At 40.4% G+C, this 13,385-nt stretch overlaps 1 protein-coding gene across 7 annotated transcripts in view; it reads left to right on the plus strand.

Annotated features, from left to right (window-relative positions):
* The window catches only part of Naaladl2 (N-acetylated alpha-linked acidic dipeptidase like 2), a 1,236,187-nt gene that overhangs the window by 768,723 nt on the left and 454,079 nt on the right, over positions 1 to 13,385 (plus strand). The gene's annotated exons all lie outside the window — the stretch shown is intronic.

Genomic DNA, 13,385 nt, shown 5'->3' on the forward strand with positions numbered 1-13,385 from the left:
AAAAAAAAAAAAAAAAAAAAAAAAAAAAAAAAAAAAAGCATTCTATTACAAGAAATAAATAGAACATTTATCAGCCAAAGAATGTAAGAAAAAAAAACACAACAACAACAAAAAAAACACAGCAAAAAAGTGAATTTGGAAGGTTGATATATAACTCAGTGGTTATAAGCACTGGCTACTCTTGCAGCAGACCCAGATTTCAATCCCAGCATCAACACAGTAACACAGTGACTCATGACTATCTGCTATTCAAGTTCTAGGGAGTCTGATGTTCTCTACTGTTCTCTAGGCATCGGAAATCCATATAGTATACATACATAATTGCAGGGAAGTCACTCATACACCTCTAAAATTAAAATAAATTAGTTTTAAAATGTGCATTTTATTTTTTAACCACAGACATTTGGCTACCTTTTTGTTCTGGGTGTTTGTTTTGTTTTGGCTTGGTTGTGGTTTTAGAGGAATATATTCAAAATCTGTCATTTCTCCAATTTTATGAGTTTTCTTATTTTTATATTTGAACTGTATAAAAGATCCCTCTATCTTATTTTTAAAAGTTTTCTCTTTTTCTTTTTTCTTTTTGTTTTTCAAGACAGGGTTTCTCTGTAGCTTTGGAGCCTGTCCTGGAACTTGCTCTATAGACAAGGCTGGCTTCGAACTCACAGAGATCCATCTGACTCTGCCTTTAGAGTGCTGGGATTAAAGGTGTGTGCCACTACACAACTTTAAAAGTTTTTTTTTTTTTTTTAAAGAATTACTAAAACTTCATTGGTCATTTGCTTCCTTTAAAACAAAACATCCAAAATTTCTTCTCTACTCTCCATGGTCACCCTTTTGTCAACGTTACCGTGGTCTCTGGCATGACTTGTTTTTGAAATGGTTTTCCTCTGTCAAGGAGTGACTCCTTTACCACACCAGGTCAGTCAATAATTTCTTCAGTGACCAAGGTTTTGGGTGGATTAGGCATAACTTCTTCTTTCATAATTCAAATTTACAAAAGGCAAAAGTAAGATATTCTTCCAATGAGAATTCCAGTAGCAGAGAAATTACCCCAAGTAGGTAGAGGTGGACAATCCACAGCAAATGCTACTGATGGCCCAAACTCACTTTTGAAACAAGAACTTCATAGTTTCAACTTGAATTCTTTCCTCCCTGGGATGGAAAAATCATTCAGAAAGCTCAGTTTTATTAGCAATCATCAGAAAAAAGATGTCCTACAACACCATAGTTTTGTTTTACACTTAAAAATTCATAATAGTAGAAAGCCTGTGGGTGGTGCGGGAGAATTGTCTGTAATCTGTCAATCATGTTTTAAATAAATGCTGATTGTCCAGGAAGGAAGTATAGGTGGGAAAACCAGACAGGAAGTAGAAATGATGCAAAGAGAACAGGAGAATTCTGGGAAGGAGGAAGTTGATACCTCCCACTCCTGCCAAGACAACAAAAGAAGCAGGATGTGATCTGCCCCACTGAAAAAGGTACGGAGCCACATGGCTAACATAGATCAGAAAAAATGGGTTAATCAAGATGTGAGAGTTAGCCAGTGAGAGGCTAGAGCTAATGGGCCAATCAGCTTATAATTTATGGAGACCTATGTGTGATTTTCATTGGGGCTAAACAGCTGGGGGTACTGAGCAGGACAGAAACCCCCAACAAGCAGGCCCCCTTCATGTTACATGTGGGCAAGCTGTAGTGCAAAGAATTTATAATTTTCTATAACACATAAGGGTATATTTCATCTTTCTTTCCTTCCTTCTTTTTTCTTTTTTTAAAAAATACTTTCCTCTCTTATTGAAAATAGATTTTCTCGTATAATATATCCTGATTACAGTCTCCCTTCCCTCTTCTCCTCTAGTTCTTCCCCACCTTCCTCCTCTCCAGATCCACTTCCTTCCTGCTTTTCGTTTCAAAGAGGTAACAACAATGCTACCTACAGTAAGATCAAACAAAACAAAGAAATCCCACGTGAGTTGGACAAGGCAACCCAACAGAAAAAAAAAAAAAAAGAGCTCAAGAGAAGGCACAAAAGTCGGAGACCCACTTGTTCAAAGACTCAGCAGTCCCATAAAAACACTAAACTGAAAGCTATAATATACACACAGCAGATGCTACACAAAGCTGTGCTGATCATGCGCACGCTGCTTCAGTCTCTGTGAGTTCTTATGATCTTTGCTGCTTTGTTTCTTTATAGGGCCTTGTTCTCTTGGTGTTTTTTAAACACCTTTAAATGTGAGTTTTTTCTTTAACCACAGGCACTTGGTTACTTCTTTGTATGGGTTTTGTTGGCCTGAGCAATCATAAGCACATGTCTACTAATGGGCCCTGTGATTCAGTGTTCACTGTTAGCCCTGAATGTGTCACTGCGGTAAACCTTTATATGAAGGACTGGCATTAGTAGCAGGCTTTTGTTGTTGTTGTTGTTCAGGAAAACCTTGACTATTGTGGGCTATTTGGTCACATTGTGAGACTGTGTTAATAAAATCAACCTTGCATCAAGGGGTGGAGCTAGCAACTAGTTGATAGGAATTAGGCACAGGGAGTATGGAGGGCTCAGGAATACGAATAGAGAGACTCATAGGAAGGAGTAGGTAGGGATTTAGGATTTCACTGCTCTTCTGATTTAGAATAGCTGGAAAGACACTCTCATACTGGGTCTTTGGGTGAAAAGGAAGCTCAGCTATTTGTTTTTTTGACCTTTCTGAGCTAGCAGGTTTTTCCCCCACCATCTGACTCCTGAGTCTTTATTGGCAAATAGAATGATAGAGACTTAGTTAAAAAATACATTTGAGGGCAGTGGCAGCGTCAGTGCCTGCAGGAACTGAAGTCCCATCAGGCCTTGGCCTGAGCAGCCAGGCGCGGACTGTGAAGCTCTCTGGGGCACAGAAAATAGGTGAAATATCAGTAGATATAGGTGTATCTGCTAAGCCTACAGAAAACAACACCTGACAATCTGAAGGACTTAGAGCCCACAAGGACAGTGTGGCTGCTGCTGACATTCACTGCAGTGAGCCCACGAGGACGGGGTAGCTGCTGCTTACACTCACCATTCACCGCAGTGAGCCCACGAGGACGGGGTGGCTGCGGCTGACATTCACTGCAGTTGACCAAATGTTCCCTTGAGAGGATGAGGCAGCAGAATGGTGCATCCAAACAGAACACCATTGTGTGTACCACAGAAACATGACTGACCTTATCCTTGGCAATGAAAGGACAGGCCTGTGTTGTCCAATTCCTTAAACACAACTATGTCTGTCTCTTTATTTTACATTAAATCAATTAAAAGTAAATGAAATTTAAAATATAGTCATCCGAGCCACATTTCAAACACTTGGCAGTCAATGTAGCTATGGCAAAAGATTTACATGGGTTGGGGAAGTGTTTTTACCCAGGATGTACAGAATGTATGGCTATAATTACCACATTGTGTGGAAGTGTCTGTTTCAGGCTGTCCAGAGCCTGTTTCTCCACAGTCTTGATAGCCAGTGGTTGTTAATCTCTTAATTTTTTAATCACTGGCGTTATTTGAAAACTGCATTTATAAAGCATACAGTATGAACCACATGTTTCGGCACGCTTTCTGAATCCTCTTAAGGCTTAGTGTTGAACTGAAACATAGCTGAGTGCTTCTAAAGTAAACATTTCCCATTTCCAGAATTCTCAGAAGAGTTTTTGCATTTTAAATATGTTAAAATAAATCTTGTGATGTGGTTTTAAAGGGTGGCTGCATTTGCTTCAAACTGCTAGTGCTGTAAATTTCAACTCAACACAGTTTCTTCTGAAAGTCTGTCCTGAGTGAGAAAGTGTGCTCTACTTTTGTTTTGACTATCAGTTTAAACTACCGCTCAGTTTAAAATTTTCATTGAGAACTGGAAGATTAAATCAGCCTTGGAAATTTACAGGATTCATTTTTGAGTGACAAGCAGTTGATGCTCAGAAGCATGAACGTGACCATTTTTTGCAATAAGTCAAAAGCTACATTTTGATAGTTGTTTCTCATGTGTTACTAGTGTTGTCTGCTAGAAAGAGTCAAGGAATAATCTTTCTATCCCTGGGAACTGATGTCACCTGCATATTTGAAAAGTTAGTGATTTGTCTTCACATGCAATCTGATGATACATGCCGACCATGCACAACCCCATCTGAGAATATACAGTGACCATGAACATACAATCTGAGGATATACAATAACCATGCTCAGCCCCATCTGATGATACACACCACCCACGCACACCCCCATTTGAGAATATACACCAACCATACATATGCCATTTGAGGATATACAATGACCATGCACACCCCATCAGAGCATACACACTGACCATACACCCGCCCATCTGATCATGCACACCCTCATCTGATAATGCACACCGAACATGCATACCCACATCTGATCATACATACCGACTATGCACGCCCCCATTTGATGATAACACTGACCATGCACACCCCATCTGATGATATACTCTAACTATGCACACCCCCATTCTCGGGTACATACCCATGCACATCCCCATCTGAGGATTTATACCAAGCTTGCTGCTGGCCGGGTAAGGGCCCCTGCAGACATCTCTCCTCTTCCATCTCTCCCACTCTTAGTGTTTGCTATAGTTTGTGACTTGATAAAAATTGCCAAGAACATTTATTATGAGTTTTAGGAATCAGAAATCCAAACAAATCTGTACAGGGATCCTTACCCTAGACATTTTTGCCTGTTAGTATTTCTGTCACATCTTCACATCCTCAGAAACAATGTAGTCTTAAAGATCTAATTTTGAATAAGATGTTAGGTGAGCTATTATTCAATCAATTCCACCTTGGTATTGCTGGTCAGCAAGCCCTGCACACAAACCTGTCATCACCCGGTTCTAACTACGGAGAAATACATAATTTACATGGCAGGCTTTTCATGGTCTGTGGTCTGGGGTGTGATAGAAAACATAAGCAGGAAATATGAAAAGGGAGGCATAGTGAGGTCACGTGGTTACAGAAGCACATTCACCTGCACAGTGCACCTGTTTATGAGTCAGCAGGAAGCAAACACTTCACCCTGGAAAGTAATCTGCTTGATTGTTTAACAATTAAAGTTGTAATTAGATTTATAATTGAATATTTGGTGTAGTCTAATGTCTGGAAAATCTCTGTATTTCTACTAATCCTTCACTCAGCATGATCTGTTTCAGCCCACTGCCAACCATGTTCAAAGATTTGCTTTTTCCAATACAAATTAGAACCAAATCCTTAGCCTTCTCTAACGACTCCCTTAGGTGATTCTTCCCATCTCTCAGTGACATAACAGAAAGTGCAACTGGAAATGAATGGCAAGGTAACAGTCTTAAAGCAATGACCATGTGCACATTTTTGAGAATTAGGTGAAACACAAAATATATCTTATGAAATTTTCATTTGTTCCACAAGCACACTTAGGTTGTACTCATGATCGTCTGAACTCCAAGCAGGTCAATAGTCCAAGTAAGCTTTGTAGTTCATAGTAGATCTTACCTAGGTAAGCATAACCCAAGTTCAGACTCACAATTAGCATGGGGAGATTTTTGAAAACCACAGGGAACTAGAACAAAACAAGGAATTGCTTTAGATGTAGTAACTAAATAATAAACAAATCAATCAGGGATGCTATTTAGAGTAAAATATTTAATATGAATTTGACACATGCATTTACTGGGTACCATGGTAACTCTGTTCAAGTGAAGATTTCCCACTGTCAGTCTGGGAGCCTAAGGGACACTAGGATGAGAGATGTCCTGGTCAGTGATGTATTTCTCTAGAATTCATATTTTGAAGTAGGATACCCTAGTATATCAGAAGGCTATTAAGTTTTCCCTTTTTGAGATTAAAATCACTTATTTTTGAGGACAGAAATGAGTGGATTACAGAGAAGCCTTAGTACACGCTCCTATCTATCACACTCTTTCTCATAATGAATGAATATTAGCACTCTCCAGGCAGAGACAGGAGGATCAGAGGCTCAGGTCCGACCTCAGGTACATAGTGCATCCAATGCCAGCACACACAAGGCGCTGCCTCTAAAACAAAGAAAAAATACAGACAAACTTGGAGAGAGGCTCCTGCAACAACATGGCTGCCTTAGAAGCCAGAGTGAGACTTTTGAAGAAACTCATGGTGCAGACATGTTGATCCTGTACTCTGACTTGATTAACTCAGAGAACATGGACTTCTGTTCATGGCATTGATCTGTGTTATCTGGTTATAGAGTCAGAGAAAACTTGAAAATAAGCTTCTTTGATTGTATTATTATTAAAAAATGTGAAGGAAAGAGACGCAGCTTTCTATTCTCCTCTATTGACACTGTCTACAAGAGGAACACAAAGCAGCAAAATATTAAGTGCAGCTTTTGTGTGCACCATGCAATTCTGTTACTAATATGGTCACTTGTAAATAATCTGTCCAATAATAATTTGATATTTCCTGAAGAAACACATAGAATTAGGACGTACCCTACCCATGCATTCAGTTCTCATGAGACAAGACTCTGGATCTCAGAATCTGTGTCAGAACTCCAGAGAAGAATCTGACTTTTAAAACATCTACAACAATATGGCATGGCAGTGGAGGTTTTAGAATAAGAAAACTATGTAGACAATGAGGCTTCAGTGAAGGACTAAAGTGAATGATCCTAGAGTGAAGCACGAGGAGCCAGAGAAATCTTAAAAGAGAACAGCTGGCTATTGCTTAGATCACTCTAGAGAAGTATGTGTCTTCAGACACTCACAGATCAGAAAATCCTGTTTACTGAAGTGTGGTGATGGTCCATAGGTTTAAAGTTTATGTGTGAGCCCAAACCTTTGCTCAGGTTAGCATATTGAAATACACATTTATATGAGCCTGTATGTTGGAGGATGACCTTGGATGTTTCTCTTCAGGTGACATTCATCGTATTCTTTGAGATAGTCTCTCACTGGTCCTAAGTGACCAAATAGACTAGTCTTTCAGTCCAGCCAGTTGCAGTGTTCTGACTGTTTCCACCTCCCCCAGGACTTGGATTACAGCCCTTGGATTGAACTCGTTTCAATCAGCAAGGAGCTAGGAGCTGGGCCAGCTTGGGCAAGGCTTTCAGTGGCAGTGCCTGGCTCTGGGCAGGAGATGACAAGGACACAGCAGGGACAAATGCAAACATGGACAGAGGCTCACTTCCAGAACTGCTGTGAAAAGTTCCACATTAACTGCAGAAAGAGCTAAAAGACTTAAATATTATTAAAATTAGTGGAAACCCCCTTAAGACACACATCGGGTATTGTGAGGTGGAGATACAATCTTGTCAAGGAAGTGAGTCATCCCCCCCAGAGACCCCACAAGTTACTGCAAAGAGCCAGTATAGGTAGCATAGTAAACACTCCCACTCCGGTGTTACACAGAGGTCAGGTGTGATAATTAGAAGCAGGCCCAGCTTGAAAGAGGCTCTGAAGCAAGGCCTCCAGGAAAGCCTCGGGCGGTACAACAAAGGCCTGAAGAGTGGCAGCAGCCCTCTCGCTCACGGAGCTGAAGGCTGGCGACAGCTCTGAGGCATTCTTCAGCAGACTCCAGAAGAAGACAGTTAAGTCTCACAGTCCTCCTCACAAATAGTGAGGAGCATTGCAAGCACATAGACTGCAATTACTAATCAAAACCCAGGGAACCAGGAAGGTCAGACCTAGGGATCTATTGCCAGTGTCTTCCAGGTGTGCCAGGCTCCCTAGGTGCCCCGTAGAAAGGTGTCAGGACCTGCAGAGTTCCCGTGGTTTTCCTTTTTAAACGCCACTGCTGCACTGAAATAGCGAAGCAGCTTTGGATTCTCTGCACTGGAGGGTACATTAGTGATCACGGCTTCTTGCTTCTGTTCTAAAAGTGAAAAAATGGAATAGTTGATGACTAACGTTTGAGTAGAACAATGGTTTTTCGTTGTTACAGCAGCTGTTTTGGTACTGAGATATACTAGTCCTAAGAAAAGCTGAAACTAGTGAGCTCTGTGGGTACAGCTCGGTGGGTGGAGTGTCCACCCATAGCTCTGCTGGATCCTGTGGATATAGTCTGGAATTCCCAGCAGGTGGAAGAAAGAAGCCTGAGAATCAGGAGTTCATTAACATTCTTAACTACATAGTCAGTTTAAGGATAGCCTGGGCTACATGAGACCAAAAAAAAATGAATATAATTTTAACTAACATATGGAAGAGATTTGTGGCCGTTACCCAGCGTTTTGACTGCCTTGAGAAATGCATCTTTTCAAAACTATACACCATTGCCATGTTTGGAATCAGCTCAGTTGCTCATCGGGAAATGACTAAGGACAGTGTGATTGTGGCACATGTGTGCACGGAATATTACTCTCTTTAGGAAAATGAGTGGAACTAGAGGTGATCACACTGAATGGAATGAACCAGACTTGGGAAAGCAGAAGAAAGATTAGTTGGGAGTAGAAAAGGGACTAGGGAGAGTGGGGGAGGCTGATGGGAGAAGAGAAGGTGGGGTAAATATAACCACACTACCTCACACATATCTGAAAATGTCACAATGAAAGCCATTGTTTATCCCAATTGATATATGCAAATAAAACTTCAAAGTTAAAAAAAAAAAAGCAGATTTAAAAACCAGCCAGTAGATGTCAGAGAAGTCACTGATCCTCTAACAAAGTGTCTTTTGAAAAAGCCCTTTAAGTTCTCTGGATAGATGCTATGTAATGTTGCAAGTAATTTCTCTGGAGGAGAAAACAAGCTTCCATACTCCAGATCTGTGTGAGAAAACAGGAGCACCAGGAAGTTGCTTCTGGAAAGAACCATCTCAGTTTCTGACTCATGACTTGAAAAGTCTATAATAAAGTTGTGTTGACAATTTTAGTTTTCTGAAGGTTTCAGGTGTCTGATGTATATTTATACTCACAGACAAATTTCTGGTCACGTTAATTTCTCTTTTTAAATAAAAACAGACTATGAGCTTTTTGATAAATAATGTTCAGAAATGCACGTTAGCATTTAATTTGCAGTAGAATAGTGAAGAAGAGTGTATCTGCTTGCCAGCTCCGGAATAACTCCTCTGAGACTTAATATTAATGACAAACTGTATGATCTATTAGCTCAGGCTTATTATTAACTAGTTTTTGTAACTTAAATGAACCCATTTCTAGTATTCTGTATTTAACCATGAGGCTTGTGTCTTGTTAACACATCTTGCTTCTCCAGTGGCTGCTGACCTCTTCCTCGGACTCTGCTTTATTTTTCCCTATATCTCTGCTTGGATTTGCCACCTCACTATATTCTGCTCTGCCATATGCAAGGCAACATTATTCATCAGCCTATAAAAGCAACTCATATTCGCAGCATACAGAAGGGTATCCCATGGAAGAGCTGAGATTTTTCTTTGGTCAAAGATAAATACTGCAAACTTAAAAAATATGCATGTAAGTGGTATATCATTTGGCCTGCTTTAAAATTTTTATTTAAATAAAAAGACAGTAGATGAGGTAATGACCATGCCCTCTGTCCAAGATCTTTCCTTTCTTCCTCTTGTTTACAAATATAACTTTTAAATAGATGGTGTTTAAAAATGAAAAAAAAAGAAATCAAAAGAAAAGGGACATGACTACTCCTAGATATGATGGAGAAGAAGGCCTATGTAACATATATGTGGGAGAGTGTGAACAGAGGCAGGGACATCTAGGATAGGCCAGAGTGGACTTGACCCTGAGTCATGTCAGGAGAAGGGGAGAAGAAAGGAGAGGGAAGAGAGAGGAACAAGGTACAGCAACCAGGAGACCCAGAGGGCTGAGAGATAACAAAAAGTTGATTATATGGGAAGGGTAGCTGCGAAACAGCAGCTCCATCCCTCGCCTGGAGAAGTTAAAGGAAGGGATGAGGTATGCCAGCCCAGAGGGCCCTGTATCAGATAGAAACTGAGGGATGGATGGGGGGAGAACCTGGCCCCTCAACCTCCTCAAGCCTAACAGTTTATGTGTTTGTGTTTTTATTTGCATTATTCAACTGATAATTATGCAGTGTGGCCACATCAGCTTCTTTCCTGACTTATCTGAAAATACTGGAACAGTAGGTGTGGCTAGTGTCCCAGTGTTTTGCAGAGATAGGGAACACGACAAAGGATATGCAAATCTCTCGGGATTACAACTATGACTTTTAGTTGTCAATGTTTAAAGAGTTCTGAAAAATAATATCTGATTTGCCATTTATTATATACTGATTGCTTGCATAAATGTTAAAATAAATGTGTTTGTTCTTCACACAGAAACATGAAGGTAGTTTTTTTTAATTATGTCCATTTTATAGATAATTCCAGCATCCCAACAAGTCACTACAAATTGTGGGATTTCCTTTTGTCTTATTTTGTTTCTGTTAGAACAGTATGTGCCCATTCACAGAGAGTGGTATCATCAGTTGGGAGTAGCGTTTCACTATTAGTCACTCAAGCAGAGTACACACACATTTTATAAAAAAAACAAATCTGTCAAAAAGGTTCAACAGCTCTGAGGTACAATGACAGAAAGAAGAGTGGCAACTTTCCTTTTTCGCCACTATGGTTGAAGTCACACAGTGGTAGGGCTCTGGAGACCCTGCGGGAACCTCCTCATTTCACAGATATGGAAGCTGCAGACAAAAAGGGTAAATGACTTGCTTGGGGTTAATCAGCAAGCTCCATCTTTTAAACAGCATGTTAGAAGTACAATACGTGTTTGCTTTCCTTTAAGTCCACACATGCTCAACACGCTTAACTTAACTGACTTTGGGTGTTGAACGTAAGAAAAGTTGAATGAGCAATTGAAGCTCTTTCCTTAGCAGCTATTAAGCACCAGGAGTGGTACTGGACTTCTGCACACGAGCCTGGTAAGCAAGCATCAAACTTAGCATCTTTAGAGAAGTTTCAAGAACATTTAAAGAAAAGGAGCTAAGCATCAGGCACATTGTATCCTCATGCCAATTAGCTTCTGACCGGACAGCCTGAGTCTTGGCTGACACACTGGGCTAACCTCAGATGTGTCAGCATAAGAACCTAGAAGGTAGAGGCTCCAAGCTAGCAAAGTCATCTCAGCATGAATTTTCAGTTCTCAACAGATATTGCTGACAGCCCTCCCTTAGGTCTTGCGATGATTTAACCAAATAGGTCACAGATGTGCAATCTCCTTCCAATTAGACAGGGCAAGATCTACAGCTGGGAAAGCAAGCTAACATTTTGTGTTTTATAAAAGACCTAATGTGGTGTGAATTGACTATTGATTATTCATTTAAAGGAGATATTCAAAAGTAAATGTACTGGGTGAAACCCATGTGCCTCCATATTATACACTGAGCAGGGGGGAGGTCCTTTGTTTTTGTGAATATATATGCCATAATAATGCCACTAAGCTACACTTGGAAAAAGGAGAGCTATACCTAATAGCACAATAGGAAATAGTCATCTCTTCACTGTCACACGATGGTGGATGGAGTGAAGAGGGGGATTTTGCTTGAACAGGGCTTCATGTCATAGCTTTATTAAGAATTGAAATTGGTTTAGGAAACACTCAGGAGAGGAAACAGCAATCTTAATGGCTTCTTGGGAGACAAGCTGGGGATCTAAAATATGTTCTATGTTTTGTGTGTGTGTGTGTGTGTGTGTGAGCATCCGTGCACACATGCACTCACATATACTCATACACAGTGTATGCAATGGTTTATTAGAGAACAATGTCCTGGAGTTCGATTCCTACCACAAGGTGGCTTTCAGGGATTGAAATTGGGTCCTTAGACGTAGAAGTGAGTAACTCTACCTGCTGAGCCATCGCACCACTGCTCTAAATACAAAATACATTTCTTTACTCCATGAAGATTGTTATTTAAACTGGGATATGGGCAGCAGATTACCATAAGCTTTTCTATGTGTTTCCTATCCCAAATGATCATACTTTTAATTTTTTAAAATACTAGGAGTGTATTCTTTTATACTTTGGCTAGCCATCTCCAAAGTCAAGGTGCTCATAGAACCTTGTCACTTGAAAACTCTATAGAAGGGCCAGTGCAGGTCTGAGGCAGTGAACTCCAAAAGAGCAGGACTGTGTCAGCAACCTGGGCCAGAGCGGGCCTGTGACAGTGAACTCCATGGGAGCAGGGCAGATCCAAACCAGGGTCATTTGCAGAAGCAGGACTGAAATGATGGAGCAGGAGTGGATGCAGACCAGGGACATTTGTGAAGGCAGGACTGAGCCAGCAACCTCCACGGGAGTGGATGCAGACCAGGGACATTTGTGGAGGCAGGACTGAGCCAGCGACCTGGACCAGAGTATACACGAGACAGTGAACTCCACAGGAGCAGGTACAAGGGAGCAACTGCTGAGCTAGTGGGCCAGAGCAAGAGACCACCCACTGCTGATCAGGACGTGAATCTAAGATTTTCAAAGAAGTAGACCTGATCCAGGACTCCTGTGGGTCTGGGTGTGAGTCTAGTACCTACAAGGAGACAATGAAAGCCAGAAGGTTGTGGTCAAGCGTTATGTGGACATTAAAAGAACAGGGATGCCAGCCCAGACTATTATACCCAGCAAAACTTTTAATCTCCATAAAAGGACAAAACAAGATATTCCATGACAAAACAAGATTTCATCAATACCTAGCCACAAACTCAGCCCTACATAAAATACTAGACAGAAAACTCCAACCCAAAGAATTTGGCTACATCAACAAAACACAGAAAATTGATGGTCTCATAGCAGCAAATCCGAAAGAAGGGACAAACACACAAGTTAAAATCACCGTCAACAAAAACTTAATTAACAAGAGATATAAGTCACTGGTCATTAATATTCCTTAATATAAATGGACTCAACTAACCTATAAAAAGACACAGGCTAACAGATTGGATATGAAAACAGAATCTATCATTCTGCATATAAGAAATACACCTCACCCTCAAAAACAGACATCGCCTCATGGTAAAGGGTTAGGAAAATATTCCAATCAAATGGACTTAAGAAACAAGCTGATATAGCTATCCTAATATCTAACAAAATAGACTTCAAACTAAAATCAATCAAAAGAGACAAAGAAGGATAGTTCATATTAGTCACAGGAAAAATCCATCAAGAGAAAATCTCAGTACTGAACATCTATGCCCCAAATACAAGGGCACCCTCACATCTAAAAGAAACACTTCTAACGCTTAAATCATATATTAAACCCCACACACTGATAGTGGGAGACTTCAACACTCTACTCACCACTGGACATGGCAGTCAGACAAAAACTTAACAGAGAAATAAGAGAACTAACAGATATTATGTCTCAAATGGCCTTAACAGACATCTATAGAATATTCCATCCAAACATAAAAGAATATACCTTTTTCTCAGTAGCTCATGGAATCATCTCAAAAATTGGCCACATACTCAGTAGCAA

Source organism: Alexandromys fortis, unplaced genomic scaffold, assembly GCF_014885135.2.
Source record: "Alexandromys fortis isolate MF-2015 unplaced genomic scaffold, M_Fortis_MF-2015_v1.1 scaffold_41, whole genome shotgun sequence".
Lineage (NCBI taxonomy): Eukaryota > Metazoa > Chordata > Mammalia > Rodentia > Cricetidae > Alexandromys > Alexandromys fortis.